The 14,862-nt window shown below is 41.8% G+C and overlaps 1 protein-coding gene and 1 long non-coding RNA gene across 9 annotated transcripts in view; one reads left to right on the top strand and one right to left on the bottom strand.

Moving 5' to 3' along the window:
* The window catches only part of CDK17 (cyclin dependent kinase 17), a 95,661-nt gene extending 85,873 nt beyond the window's left edge, over window positions 1-9,788 (bottom strand). The window contains exon 1 of one of the 8 annotated variants that reach the window (XM_052774220.1): window positions 9,306-9,788. The gene's annotated coding sequence lies outside the window, so the exon portion shown is untranslated. The other 7 variants (XM_052774225.1, XM_052774224.1, XM_052774222.1 and 4 more) reach the window with 7 other exon arrangements.
* LOC128135378 (uncharacterized) lies at window positions 8,722-11,707 on the top strand. Its single transcript, XR_008233066.1, has 2 exons — window positions 8,722-8,807; window positions 10,805-11,707. It is a non-coding gene; the product is annotated as an uncharacterized LOC128135378 (long non-coding RNA).
* Window positions 11,708-14,862: the final 3,155 nt, after the last annotated feature.

Raw genomic sequence — 14,862 nt, 5'->3', positions numbered from 1 at the left:
TTGCAACCCTAGTTTCTGAAATTGCCATGAGACATAAAATGAAAACAGATCATTCAGAAACCTATTTCAATATTAAAATGTACTATCATTACTACTCACATGACTGGAATTTTAATTCATGCTAAGCACCTGCAAGCAGAAGTGGAGAATAAAGAAAAATCTGCACCTTTTCTTGCTTACATATTAAAGACCCAATTGCATAAATTGCAGGGGTATTCACAGTATTCATCTTTAGGCACCTGAGGCACTTAGGAGACAGTTTCATACCAGTTCTGGGGTCAGTTCACAGTTTCCCACCAGCAGTAAGAAAATGCTTGGCTCCATCCCCCAGCCACCCTCTCTTCCTTCTTCATCAACCGTGTAATTCCTGCCCTCTCTCTTCCCTCCAGTACTTTCCAGATAGTAGTGGAAACCTATTCAGCTTACTGATGCAGCAAAAATTATTCTGAAGCAAGCGCTTAATTCAGCTTAAACTGTAATGTTGTAATACAAAAACAATGACTGTGATGGGCTCCCTCCAAGGTAAATGTGGAAAGAGAGGCAGCTCTATATGAAGATCTTTGGATCACCCTCTGAACCTGTTTCTCTCCACTGATTATAGAGATGAACATTTTAACAAAACAAAAAACAACCCCCAAAACCCAAACACCAAATCAGTCAATCTAGCACAATTAGTATTTTAGATGTGAATAAATTATTTGCTGAAAAAAAAACCAGGTTTCACTGTTTCACTTACCCACTCCTAGAAACAGATGATTAAAAACAATATAGGTATTTTGTTAAGACATAGCTACAGGTGCAAATCATCACTGGCTATCCATTCATCCTCAAAATAACTTTTAACAATGACAAAACTTATGACTTAAATCCTTCAGGTAATGTCTACCTCTTCCACTACTAGCAATATTCACAAATACCAGGAAACCAAAACTCCTATTATGTAAGACACCCCCCCCCCGCCCAGCAAAAAAAGGAGCCCAGTTTAAAGGAAGCAGGTTCAGAACACTGTTAGAAAACACTCAACACTTTGCATTTTATACACAAACTAAAACCAAACATGTTTTAAAATGCAGTAACTAAGCTTTCAACCAAAGCATATCAAATCCATACCTTCAGAATGCATAATCTACTTCGTATTGCTCCTAAAATACTAAAATTGCATAATTCAAGAAAAGCATATACCTACTGAGCAAACTAATTACTATACACCATCATGTTGTTTCTCCTGTGCTGCCCAGAAAAAAAAGAGCATGCTTAATAACAAAAGGCCGCCTTCTGCCTAAACACACTTTAAAGCTATTTTTTTTGCTTATGGATCAAATGTTTTGCTTTTGAGAATTATATTGAGATGTATCAGAAACAAGCCACAATAAAACATTTAGGTTAACTGCATTCCCTGATAAACAACCCAGAATTACAAGCAGCAGGTTTAAAAATACTGTGACTTGTGCAAATGGGAACACTGTAAGCTGTTTATCTTGTTTAATCCTGAAGGTAAATAGCATAAGCTTTAAAATATTTTGTTTCTTTGCCACAACCTACTGAATCATACTGACAAAGGTAATGAAATACTATGGAGAATCTTAAACTTTTGGAATTGCCTCTGAAATTGCTTTATCCGAGTATTGTACAGGACATTATTCTCAAGAACACTTAGTGTAAATTTCAGTGATTTAAATCCAAACTGTAGCTTCAATGAAGCCAAAGATCTCATCTTGTCTCTCTCCTGAGGGGATCACTTCTTCAGAAAACACAAGGACCCTGCACAACTCCCCTACCGGGCCCCTTTAAAATATGACCACTAGAGTTATTAGCAGATTTTTTTTTTTTTCACTGTTGCCTATTCCAGAATTTTTTTTAATTCCTACCATAGCTCAATTTCAGCTTATGTAGTTCAGTTTTAAAATATTATATTCAAGAAAAAATATCATTTTCAGTTTCCTTAGATTTCTTTCCTCCAACACTAACAATTTCCACACCAAAAATCCTATTTCCTTTCATAACTCCCACCTCAAAGAGGTACCCATATTTAAAATTAGGAATACATTTTATAAGATTTATCAGTAATTATTTCCCCACTGTCCTTTCTTCTTCAGTACCAAAATAAGTTTCTGAGCTGCTGTTTTACACATCATTTTTAAAAGACTTCAGTAGAGCATATATGTTTGATATATTTAGCAGTTGAGGACCACCTTTCCTCTCTGTACAATAGGAAGTTTCCTCTCCCATCTGCTCAGGATATTTAAAAAAATAAATAGTTACAAACTTTCATTATTCCATCGGTTCTGCAGAAAGTGACCATTATTTATGTGTAAAAACAAAAGTAAAGTTGAACCCAAATGCCTATTATAACCTCCATCGGTTCCCTGATACAGTCAAATGGTCACAAGACACCTGCTAGTACAAAGGCAGGAGCGCGGGGATGACAGCGGCAGCCAGCAAAGGGGAAAATAACCACAGCTGTAAGCAACAGGGCCAAAGTTATGCCAGTTTAAACTGTTTGGGGAGCCACAAAGTTATTCACAGGCAGCACCAGCCCAAGCTTAGCGTCCCACAGTCCTACAGGAAGACTTAAGTTTTGTATTTCATTTTCAGAGCAAACATAAATAAGGCCAATTATGAAATAGTTTCACATTTTACAAGCAGACACTTACAGAATTTAGTAAGATATTTATGACAGAGCTTTAAGACTGGATAGTACTTAAGAAGGAAACAAGTCCCCTGCATATATAAATACTCTACTGCTGTTTATGACAACGAGACCTTGACGAAGAGAGAAAGAACAGAGGAAGCTGCTCTTGCAATAAACTAAGGACAGACTAAAAAAAACAAGGCTTTTAATTTTCCCCGGTTGAACATATATATGACCACAACTGTTTTGGCCTACACAGAATGTTTACGAATTCTACATTTAGAAATTCAACTTTGCTTCAAGATATACAGAAAACTGGTGGACATATAATAAAATTTAATCTATTATTTCATAACTGATTATCCTCCTCTTGTATATTATTCATGAATTATTAATTATATTAGTACCTTTTAAAAATAAAAGCTTTCCCTAAAACCCACATACTGAATGCAGATCAACACTTAATATCTGTTCTGCATTATACATGAGAAACTATTCCAAAGCTTTATAAAATAAATTCCCAACTAAAAGCTAATAATAGCTGGTCATATTTGTGTTAATTACAAAATATCACTAGCTTATTTATAAAGTTAATATACTGTACTCAATCTTTTAAAGCCTGATATGAAATGCCACACCAAGTAAACAATCAGGAAACTGCCATTTTTCCAAGCATCCACCCTGTGCTAATGACCTGCTCTGCAGTACCTCTATGTTTTCCCAGTTTTCTGCGTGCTACAACAACTATCAGCAATTTTCACTGGCTTTCACTTCATTAGTGGCAATGCCCAACAGCAGGCACGGAGCAGGTTTCCCAGGGCTCCTTCATGAACGTACTTGGTCGGTGAGGAGCCCTCATCATACGCAGTTACGTAATGGCAACTATTTATAGTTAACCACTTGATTCACATTATCCGCCAGGTTTTAAACCATTTCATATGTAGACACTTGAGCTATCGTTTTAGTTCCTTAATCAAAATGTTACGTAACAGCCAAGCAAAAGGTTTCAGAGAAGCCTGTTTGCAACATCAACAAAATTATACCACACAAAGTCTTTAATCAAGAGAACCAGAAGTTAATTCCACAAGATCAGTCTTCTATAAACATATGCTGAACAACAGTTATTTCCTGTACTTAATGGTAACTGACAGAGCAGGAGTTTATTATACATATTACTAACTTCTAAAACCACTGAAAGAAACCTTAAGTTGTGCTAAAATTACATAATTTCTCAGTGTTCCAAGACATACTGAAAAACACCATGAGCATTAACAACACTCCAGAAAGTGCCCTATCAGCTCTTACAATTCGTACCATACAACTTCAGTGGCAGCTGTTTAACACCCTCACGTTCTCTTAGGAAGTGTCTCAGAGCATCAGGTAGGACTACCATCTGGTTTACATCTGAATATAGCAGTATTTAATAAACATTGACCTCTTCTGAAGATCATCAAATGCTAACGTTTTCTTTAGCATATGTAACAGGCTAATGGCTTTGTTAGAATTCATTTTCCTCCTAAAACACACCTTGCCTTATTGTCATAGTCCATGACAGCGTGGGTTTTCCTCATCGCAGTCTTCAGCTTCGCTTATGAATCACATGCACCTAACTCAACTTCAGCTTCTTTACACTGTTGTGAACTGGCTTCTCTACTCCTAAAGGCCACTGTCTTTTTTTAAGCCAAACAGTTTTCTCTGAATTACAGGGCAATGGGTTTACCGGTAAGTAATATTCTTTGATAATTCTCAGTAATCCATACTTCCCAAAGATCTTTATTTTAGTGAGCACCAATTAGCACCCATTACTGTAAACCTCATTAAATGTTACCTTTAATGACTGCTGTATAAAAACATCTTGCACATTCCTGAACAAAATGCAAACAAATCAAGATATTTCCATATCAGTAAGGTAAGAGTAGGAAATCAGAAATACTTGGAAAGAGACATTTCTGAAAGATGACTATGCAGGTTATGGCAGTTCACTATGATATAAGCATATCAGTACAGCTACATGCCTGCAAAGTGCCCTAGTCCACTGAGCACAGAAGAGAAAGTCACGATCCTGCCAACTTTAACACAAACTGAAAGCATGCAAGTATCCTTAGTGAAGCTGACAAAATGCAGATGTTAAAAATCAGAGACCATCGTGCAACTCTACCAAGCCCTGAAAACAGCAGCAGAGAAAGGCGTACAATTAAGAGGTATAGATTATAATTAAATGAAATATGATTAGAAGGCACAGAGTAACCTTCACTTATGCAAGATACCTAGCAAGTCTAACCTAAAATACAAAGGCAAGAACTGTAGCTAAGAGTGTAAATGAAAGACATGTCGTTTCTTTGTTCTGGTATAATAACACAGCCTTGTTCATTGTAATATATGCACAACTAGTTGTTCCAGAAAAGATAAATAAAAAAATAAGGAAAAAAAGGTCATAATCAAAACCTAGGATAAAACTGTTCTTCAGCTTACTGTATTTTCAAGGTATTACAGAAATAAGCAAGCAGAAAATTGCCCTGAAATTCAGAGAAGCCTTCAAGTGTTTATTTAAAATGTTACAAAGTTGGTATTTTCCCTTTTCTTAAAACCATTATGCCTAATTCTGCCCCACCACATGAAAAATTAAAATGTGATTTGACATTTATTTCTTTTGCTGCTGCATTTTTTAATGATGCTACTCACACATTTCTTTTTTCTCTAACATTTGTGCTTAAACGTCGCACCCCTGGTAACCTGATATTCCCTATTAAAAGAAATTTCTAATCCTTTAAAAACAGGCACTAGACCACTAAAGCCCAAATATGCCAGTGAAGCACAGAGTTACAATGATTTCCAGTATCAGTGTGTCTATGGTATTTTATAATACAGTCAGATATAGGGTATAATGATCTCCAAGGAAGTGGCAAAAGCCTTATTATCCAAGGACTGACGTATCAAAAGCTGGTCTGATGCAAATTACCTGATCTATGCATCCATTAAGGTTATTGTTTTCCATATAACCGGATCACAGAACTAAAGGAGAACTCTTTTCTATTCTTTTTATGTTCTTGTGCTCCAAGTTGGCAAACTAGCTCAAGTTCCAGTTTTGTTTATTCCTTGTGACTGTCAACATCAGTGGTTGAACGCTCAAGGTTTAAACCACTGTTTGTAGATGTTCTAATTAGCCAGTTCTACTGAACTCTGCAGTTGACATCTCCGCTAAAAGGAGTTCAGGAAACCAACAACTCTGGAGGAATTGCCAATCCATCAGGTTAGTTAAGAGCACGCATGTATGGATTTGTATTCAACACAGAATTATAAATAGTCATTTGTCTAAACAAACATTATCTCTCACTCTTCAGAGAAACTCTGTCAAAAGTGTGTCACGACTCTTCACAAAATACACAGGAGAAAGAAAACATCCCACACCATTAGTGGGCATTTCTGGGAATCCAGTATTTCCAGAGGAAGCAGTATCTGCTCTCCCCCACTTCATGGAGAAAAACATTACTAGGCCCCGAAAGGTATACACAGCAGTAAGTTTATTAAAAAGTCTAAGACTAGGGGGATTTTTAAAGTTTTTAAAAAGTAAATCAGAATTACTGCCTAGCGATCAAAATATTTAAATATAAAATGCTTTTACCTCTAACATCCAATTAAGGTAGTCTCTACATCAGCATGTGAACAGGCACAAAAAAAATTTCCCAGTTCTTACACTCAGAAGGAAAAAGTCACTGCTGTAATTATGCGCATCGCAAAAAAGACAATGATCACCAGCAATACACTGGTTTAGTTTGTTCTTTAGATGTGAAGCATAACTGTCGAGCAAACATTTGGCATTTTAAAAGCATTTTTACATGCTAGAGTTGTGGAGTAGTGTTTTATATCAAATTCTGAAGTGCCACTGATTACAGTGGTGTCCAGCTGCCTCAGTAGATACATATTCAAAGCTTGCTGCAAAAATAAAAAAAGCAAGCATTAAAAAGCATGCAGCTAAGAACTTAAGATACCTGTAATTTAAGAATTGTAAGCAACATCCAGTAAGTTTACGCTAGAAAAGCTTTATTAATATTGATTTTTAGACATGATCTTGTCTATTTTCACACGGCACCAGATCACACATTCAATAAGGACACAACTAGTATATATGCCTTTTTAAAATACAGCTGATCAGCTTTCTTGGCCAACAAATAAAAGCTGATCAGTACATAAAATATCAACAGCTTCCATTAAAAGTGAAAAGAGGGTGAAAAGCAAATTCCTGGAAAGGTTTTAATGCAGACTGTTCATTGAATCAGTCTCCAACAAAGCCCTTCCTGATTGCACTTTTTAGGTGCAGTTACTCAAATACACTGTACTGAACCAAAACTTATTAAGATTAGTGAAACATTCTTTTTTTTTTTCTTCTAGCAGCAGGTAGTCATTTAACAAATTAGAAGACTTTGTATGTTAGTAAGCCGCTCAAAAAATTCTGCATAGTTTTACTGTAAGAGCTCCACATTGTAACAATAACACAGGCATACGGAACATCTTAACATCCGTGTCATAAGCTATATCATATTTTCACAGTGCAGCGTTAGGCAGAAATTGAAGCCAGAGCCATTCAGGGGAAAAACACAGCCCTGTTCTGGTTTTCAGTTATCCTCAATCTAATTATATGCGGAATTATAAATCAAGTATTTCACTACACATTAGTGGCATTTTACATATTAAAAAGATCAATTAATGGACTACATCCTTAGCCAAGCTTAAAATAAATGACTCGCCACTTTCAAACTATAATTTGCTTCAGACAACACAGGCTCCAATTTGCAAACTCTTCGATATGGATGTAGGCAGACCCCACCTACTGATTTGTGTAGAGCTCAATCCCAGGTAAACACAGGGCTACACCACACAATATGCAAATGCAAGGTATGAACTTCACTGCGTTACCCTTCCTAAAGATTTCTGTAAGCCAGACTCATTATTGTCAAAGCAGTAGTTAAATAACACCATCAAAAAATATGCTTTCATCTTTCAAATTTAAGTGGCCCTTTTAATGCCAAGTTAGCATTATAATGGTTTCTCTATGTTGGAGAAGAAAATTCAGTTTGTTCTTTCAAGTAGAGATAACTTTTAAGGAAATTTTTCACTACGCATTTCAAACACATGATTTCACGTTTTCATATCGGTTACTTTTGTGCTAATTATTCAAAACAAGTCTCTCACGTCACTTACTGAAGTGCAGACATAAATAACAAGAGCTGCGTATGAGGATACAGAATTCCTACAACAAAGCAATATGGCGATCTATTTAACATCATAAGTTCATAAAATACCAGATCACCGACTTCACTTTTTAAGAAAACAAACCTGAATTTGGTGCTAAGTCTAATTTCACAAATGTTTTCTTCTGCCCCACATCTTCTGAGTATTTAAGCTTTGGTCATCTAGTTTCCAGTTCAATAAATACAACTAAAAAAGGAGAGGTAGGGGTGGGAATGGAAAAATGTCAAACCAGGCTTCCTCTCCTCCTATCTATGCCACGATAGCTACAAGAAAGTTGCTATTGATCTTCTGTTAAATTACAAAAAGAAAAAAACCACATATATTCACCGAAATTAAAATTTTTTAGTTTGGATTACAATATACCTCAGCCCTGTTTCCCTCACGACACCCATAATACTGTTAACCACCATTAGCAAAGTGCCAAAGACAGCAATGAGTTCAAAACAATTCCAGCCAGCTACCGAAATTGTTGCAGAAGAGACAAAGGGGATCAAGGTCAGCATTCTTCTAACGCAGCAGCTAATCCACTCCTGTGAACACCGTCCTGGAACTGGTGGGTGTAGTACATTGCCATGAAATGTAAAATATACCTAATGCCACCTCATTTCCCCCATCCTTGCGAGACAAGAACCATTTTGCTCTCCCTGGGCTCAAGCCATTACCTATCTGAGAGGAAGGGGAGGGAGAAGAGGAGTTCACAGAAGTTCAGGGTCAGCAAATGTTCACGTATCCTGTCATCTACGAACTCAAAGCTCAAGGCACAGCAACTCTTATGCCACGCACAGAAGCCTACACATATTTTGGGTGTGCGGGGGGTGGGGGACGGGGGACAGACCTGCAATAGGAGCGAATGTGTCATACGTGCGGAGGCTGCGAGGAGAAGAGCTGTCAGGAGAAAGCAGCCTCGCTTGAAGGGGAGGAGGCGGTGAGGAAAGGACGGTTACCAACACAGGATCACCCCAAAAAAATCCCGCGGTGCTCACCAGCTGCAATCCCCGCCTCAACCCTCAGGCCCGGCTTCCCTCGGCTTCCCCCCCCACTCCCCGCCGCAGACGGGGCTCAGCCGCCCCTCCGGGGCTGCCCCGGCCCCCGCGGAACCGCTCCCGGCCGCCACCGGGCAGCAGAAATCCCCCGCGGCCCGGCCCGGCCCGGCCCTGCCCGGGGGCGCAGAGCGGCCCTGCCGGCCCCGGCCCCCCCTCCCTTCCCCGAGCAGCCCCTCGGCCCTCTCACGGGGCACCCCCGCCGCAGCTCCCATCACCTTCCCCGTTCCTCCGGGGCCGCGTTTTCACCTCACACCCACACACAGCCCGCTCCGCGACGTCCCACGCAGACGCAGGCCGAGGGCCCCCCGCGGGCCGGGCCCCAACCCCGCGGGCCGGACCCGCACCCCGGCTCCGGGAGACAATGAGCAGCCACAACTCACCAGCAGCGCCGGAGCTTCGTGGGTCCGGGAGGCGGTTCCTCTCCCCCTTCTCCTTCTTCTTCTCCTCCTCCTCCGCCCGGGAGCGGTATCCGGCCGCCGGGAGCCGAGCTGCCCCCCCCCCCGCTCCCTTCCCCTCGCTGCCCCGAGAGCCGCCGCCTCCGCCGGGCCGCCGGCCGCGCTCCCTCCCCGAGGAAAGTCACTTTATTCCCCGCTCCAACATGGCTGCTCCCCCCGCCGCCGCCGCCGCCGCCGCCGCCGCAGCCTTCGCCTTGCCGCGGCTCCCCGCCGCCGAAGAGCGGCCGCAGGCCGTGCTCGGGAAACCGCCCGGCCGGCCGCTGGCGGTGCCGAGAACGGCCCGAGTGGGCCTCACGTTAACGTGGGCCGCGGCGAAGGGGCGAGCCGAGCCGGGCTTCGCGTCTCCGCTGCGGGCTGACGCCTCCGCCCGCTCGCAGCGCGGAGGCTCGTACTGAGGCAGCCCCGCCGGCAGCCGGAGAGCAGGAGGGGCCGCGGGGGAGGCCCGGACGCCGGTGACACCTAGCGGCGGCGGCCCCGGCGCCGGTTGAGCCCGGTGACCGAGCGGGGAGCGGCCCGGCGGGGGTGGGGGCTGAGGGCGGAGCGCGGGGGGCCGGCGCTGTGGGGAATGCCCCGGGCGACGGCGGGGCGGGAGCCCGCCGAGCGGGCCGGGCGGAGGCGGGCGTCGCCGGTCTCTCTCCTGAGGCGGCCCTGCGCTGTCTTGCCTTCTCCCGCGGGAGGAAGCGGATCTGCCCGGCAGGGGCTCCCGCGGCCCCGCAGGCCGCCCGCCGGTGGTCGTCTGAGGGGGGGGAATGTCCCCGAGGGGTCTGCGGGGAGCGCAGTGTGGGAAGGGGCGTGTGGTGCCCTCATGTTTGCCGGCGGTGTTCCCGCTTGGGTTTGGGGGGGGGGATTGGGCTCATCTCTGAGGTAAAAGGCATCCCCTCCTGCTCCCCCCACCGCCGGCTGACGAGTCAGTAGCTGAAGTTAAGGGAAGCCATGTGGCTTTTTAGATCGATTTTTAACTCGTCCTTTCCGTGTTTATTCTCGTGGAATTTTCTTTCCTTTGTCTCCTGCGCTGGCGGTGCCTGTACCATCGCTCTTGTCTTCCTCACGATCGCTCTGCCAGCACCCACTGCGCTTCCTTCCTGTGCTTAGAATCCTTTTCCCCGCAGTGATCCAGCTTGCTTTCCCTCGCTTCTCAGCCCTTTCCACCCCTAAATTTCTTAGGCTTTGAACAAGACCTAAAAGCTAACAGCTAGTCTCGTGAGCCAGTTACTCTGCACTATCCGTTGTTTTCATATTTCCACCACACAAAGAACAACATATAACAGGAAGGCTAAATCTTAAGTGATTTTAGTGACACGGGTTTGAACTTCAAGTACCAGGTCATAGGTACACTTGGGGCAGAATTTGGCAAATTGTTTGTTTTTTTTTTTCCTTTTGGACGTCTGCTGATCCTCGCTGCCTGCCTGCTTACTCTCTGTCAGCTGAAGGTCAGTGTCACGACCGACCACAGGGCCTCCTCTCAAAACGCGTTTCCCGACATCGTGCAGACCAGGGTTCCTGACTGACTGTGCCAGGCCACGTCACGGGCTCCTGAAGAGGAACTAACTTACAGGTCTTCCGAGTCTTCGCTTCGCCACGCTCCTGTATACGCCGAGGGAGGCCAAAGCTCCGTCGCTCTGCAGGCGGGTCTGCGCTACGCTGTGTCTAGGTGGAGAACAGAGCGTATTTTAATTTGCAGCAGCAGCAGCAAGCTCCTGATCTTGAGGATCTCCACGTGCAGCTCATTCTAGCCAGTCCTTCTCCACAGTAAGGCCAAGTGGGAGCTGTCTTCGCAGGAGCAGTGCCAGCTGAAAATTCCCCTGCTTCCAGCTCCGTTGCACTCTTCCAGCAGCACAAGCAAACCAGAACACAGACAAGTATGTTTCCCAGTAAACAGAAGTCACTTGCTCTTGCCTAAAAAAGGAGTGCAAGTAGGAAACGACTTCTTACATGCACAGAAATTCACGTTGCTCATGGTGATGTAGACTTTTGGTGAAATCAGTTTAGGATAAAAAGAAGTAAATATGACTCAGAAACAAACTTGATGTTTATAGAGACGAAACATTATTACTGAGGTCTTTTTTAATGTTTTCAAGGCATTGGATAGCTACCTTCCCTTTGCAAACCTTGTGGGATTGTTAATAACACAGAGAAAGCAGACATTCAAGCTTTGAACTTCCTGGTAATGCAAAGATAGCCCTTACGGATCTCCTTTAAAGCTCAGTACCTACCAGTTCTTGCTAGACCTGCCAGTTCTACTGATCTTTGAATGCTAACAAGATGATGTGTGTTTTATCTTATTCAATTTGAAGGCTATTTGGGGTAAGTAATATCATTGTAAATGATTGTGTGCAAGTTTGTTATTATATACATGATTTGTAAAACAGGTTCTTGAGACAGCGCAGCAGTGAGTGCATTTATTGCAGCACGTCCAAGTAAATTATGTTCCATAAACGCAGTACGGGGAGAAGGTGGGTTGGAAGTTTATGAAGGCGTGGTTTTGTTTTCAAGTATTAAAAATATCAGTAAAATATGCTTGTTTTACTTTATACATATCCATGTCTGCCATTGATACTTCTGTTATGACAGGAAAAACAATTATGACAAAAGAAGAAACTAAAAAATGAGCAGTTAGGATGAGTCACCCAAGAAATAAGGGGTCAACACTGATTGCAGTGCAATGAGAGTATTTTAAGGTTTTCCACTTGTAATGAAGAGAATAATGAGTTGTTAAGAGGGAAGAGTCTGTAACGGTGTAACACTTGATATCCATTTGGCCTTTGTATCTACCACTACCTGGTGCCCTCAGAGAAAGATTTTCACATCTGGGCAAAAGACAGTACAGAAGCAAGACTGAGTGACAGACATAAGTTTGAAACGTAGGCACTGATTTTGATTAATTTATCCCTTGAGTCTGGTTTTATAACTATAGCTATTGATTTGTTTTATTATTTAGTGGAATATGTAGCAATCAATCATATTTCCATCTAGCTAACCATGATTATTAATATTTTAAACTAGTTTTAAGATGGATTGGCTGGTGAGTGCAATGGGTCTGCTCTCTAAGCCAGCGAGAACGGAGTATGCCCAGGTTACATGGAATGAATTATTGCCACTGGACAATCTGATGAAATCTACATCAGCCATTAGAATATAAATCCAGCAGTAGGAATACAGTGCTGTCAGGAGACCAAGATTTCCTGCTTTGAATATGAATACACTGGCTTTGCTTCTGCATTTATTGAACAGAAGGACATAGTTATTTTGTGACAGTAAAAGTATAGGAGTTAAATCAGTGAAGTTCACATAATGGTAGATGGAAACCTTACAGCAACATACGTGTTTTTAACACAACGTATGTGGAAAGCCGTTACCTTCCTGCCAAGAGTGAAGTTCAGGATTTGGTGTCGCAGCAGCAGGAGTCAGCAACCTCACAACCAGACAGCAGTGTGGGAAAGCATTGTGCTCAACTACAAGGGATGTGTTCATTTGCAGGGGAAGGACTGAAAGTCTTGGCAGGTAATTAAAAGGGGAAGTGATTTTCAAATACAATATTTTGTTTTGAAATGCAATTGTTTTTTTCTATTGGATGCCAAAAATTTCTGAAGAATGCAATATCCTCTAACTAATTGTATCTGTGCTCTGAGGGAAGAAACAGAGCTATTGTTCTGCTCACAGCATGAGCTATTTATATATTAGTCTGTGTTGCACTCCTTTCTGTAATGATCGTCTTCCACCTAAGCAAATCTCCAATCCATTTAAAATAATCAAATGAAGATAGTTTCTTGCTTTCTTATACCAAGCTGGTATTCATATAAAGTATCGTCCAGGTTACTTGGATTTAGTATGAAGTAATACTTGCAGGCCTCTAGGCTAAAAAATCCTCACAATTCTGTAACGTCACTGAAAGACCAAACCCCTTCCTCTTTGAATGAATGGAAGCAGGAAGTAGCAACAAGAAGGTGGTCACCCTTGCAAGAAACAAAAAACGATATACTACTTCTGCTAACAAGAACTGTAGCCATTTCTGCCATGATTTGAGTAACTGATAACTGGTCATTGACTTAGTTGCACCGTACATTTCAGACAGAAACAGGGAAAGCTACTATTTGTTCTTGTAAACCTTGCTTGTTTGGCATGCAGGAAAGAATTCCCAACGTGCAAATAATGGGGTGTTCAGCATCTACACTTGAGATTTGCATTTGTGTAGCTATGCTGGTCTTTGAGGACTGACCAACTGCTGGAGAAATTACCATTCCTGGAAGGTCTGTGTCACCCTGTGCTTGTCCCTTATCTCTTTATTTTGTCATTTTATAGCATATAAATATTTATTATATATGACATGAGATATACATATGACATACCATTGTCACTCTTTTCTTCCTATTCCTTTATGTTGCTTAACCTTTCAGTTCCCATATGTAACTTCACATCCTATCAAAATGCTACTTAAATATTATTTCTCATTTCCTTACACATCATATCACTAAATTTTGAAGATTATTTATCATTCATATAGATAATAATTTATGCCTTTACAATATCTGAGTTGATGCTTTTATTTATATCTGGCATTTCTGGGACTTGGACATATAAAGTATCTACCGGTTGTGCATATTTTTGGGATGTGGGGCATTGTTTTAGTAGAAAATCTAGTTTCATTGCTTGATTTTTCTTGATTTATTTTTCTGTAGTTGGAGATTGCTCCAACTAGTATAAATGAAGTCTTTCCACTGACTTCAGCAAGAGTCAGGTTAATCCTTTTAGAAGGAAGTTAATAGCACGGAGAGAGACTCTTTCTGTATATTTCTGCCCAGGTTTGCAAACAAATGGCTAGACACTCCTTTATTTCTCTGCTGCTGCTCTGAAAGGCAGGACATCCTGCTTTTCAAAACCAAAGATATTAGGCCTACCCCAACCCAGTACAATTATCATACTCAGATAGGAAATGGTGAGGTTTTTTCTGTAGATTGTCTAAAAATGAGGTTTCTGCAGTAGAACATAGGTCACTGTGAAACACTAGCCTCGTGAAAGAAAGATTTTTTTGATATTTCATTTATATTTTGTGATGGAGACTAAAACCAGTGAAAAGAATTTCAGCAAAACAATGAAGATCTGCAGGTAATGAAAGCTGGTCACTTGTGTACGCACACCTCTGCTGCTGCTCCTTTTCAAGTACCATTCAGGGATTCACTTCTCCCTTTATGAGACAGAAATCTGAAATGGCAGGGGAAGAGCCTTCTATTCTTCTCCTCTGTTTCTTTCATGCAGGTTCAGTGTCTTGGACAGAATAGCAAGCATCTCTTCTTCATTGCAAGTAAATTGCTTCATAGAAATTTGCAGTCATTACTCACTGAATTGATTAGAAATGCCATCAGTGCGTCTCAGAACATTTGTACTGTTGCCAATTCAAAGTACTTAGTGGCTTTGAAAATAAAGCACAAAATACACAGAGACTCCTGCAGTTACAAGATTATAGGTGTCAAAGTTCTGATTTTTT

This window comes from Harpia harpyja, chromosome 23, assembly GCF_026419915.1.
Source record: "Harpia harpyja isolate bHarHar1 chromosome 23, bHarHar1 primary haplotype, whole genome shotgun sequence".
NCBI lineage: Eukaryota > Metazoa > Chordata > Aves > Accipitriformes > Accipitridae > Harpia > Harpia harpyja.
This window is presented reverse-complemented; position numbering and strand designations above follow the sequence as displayed.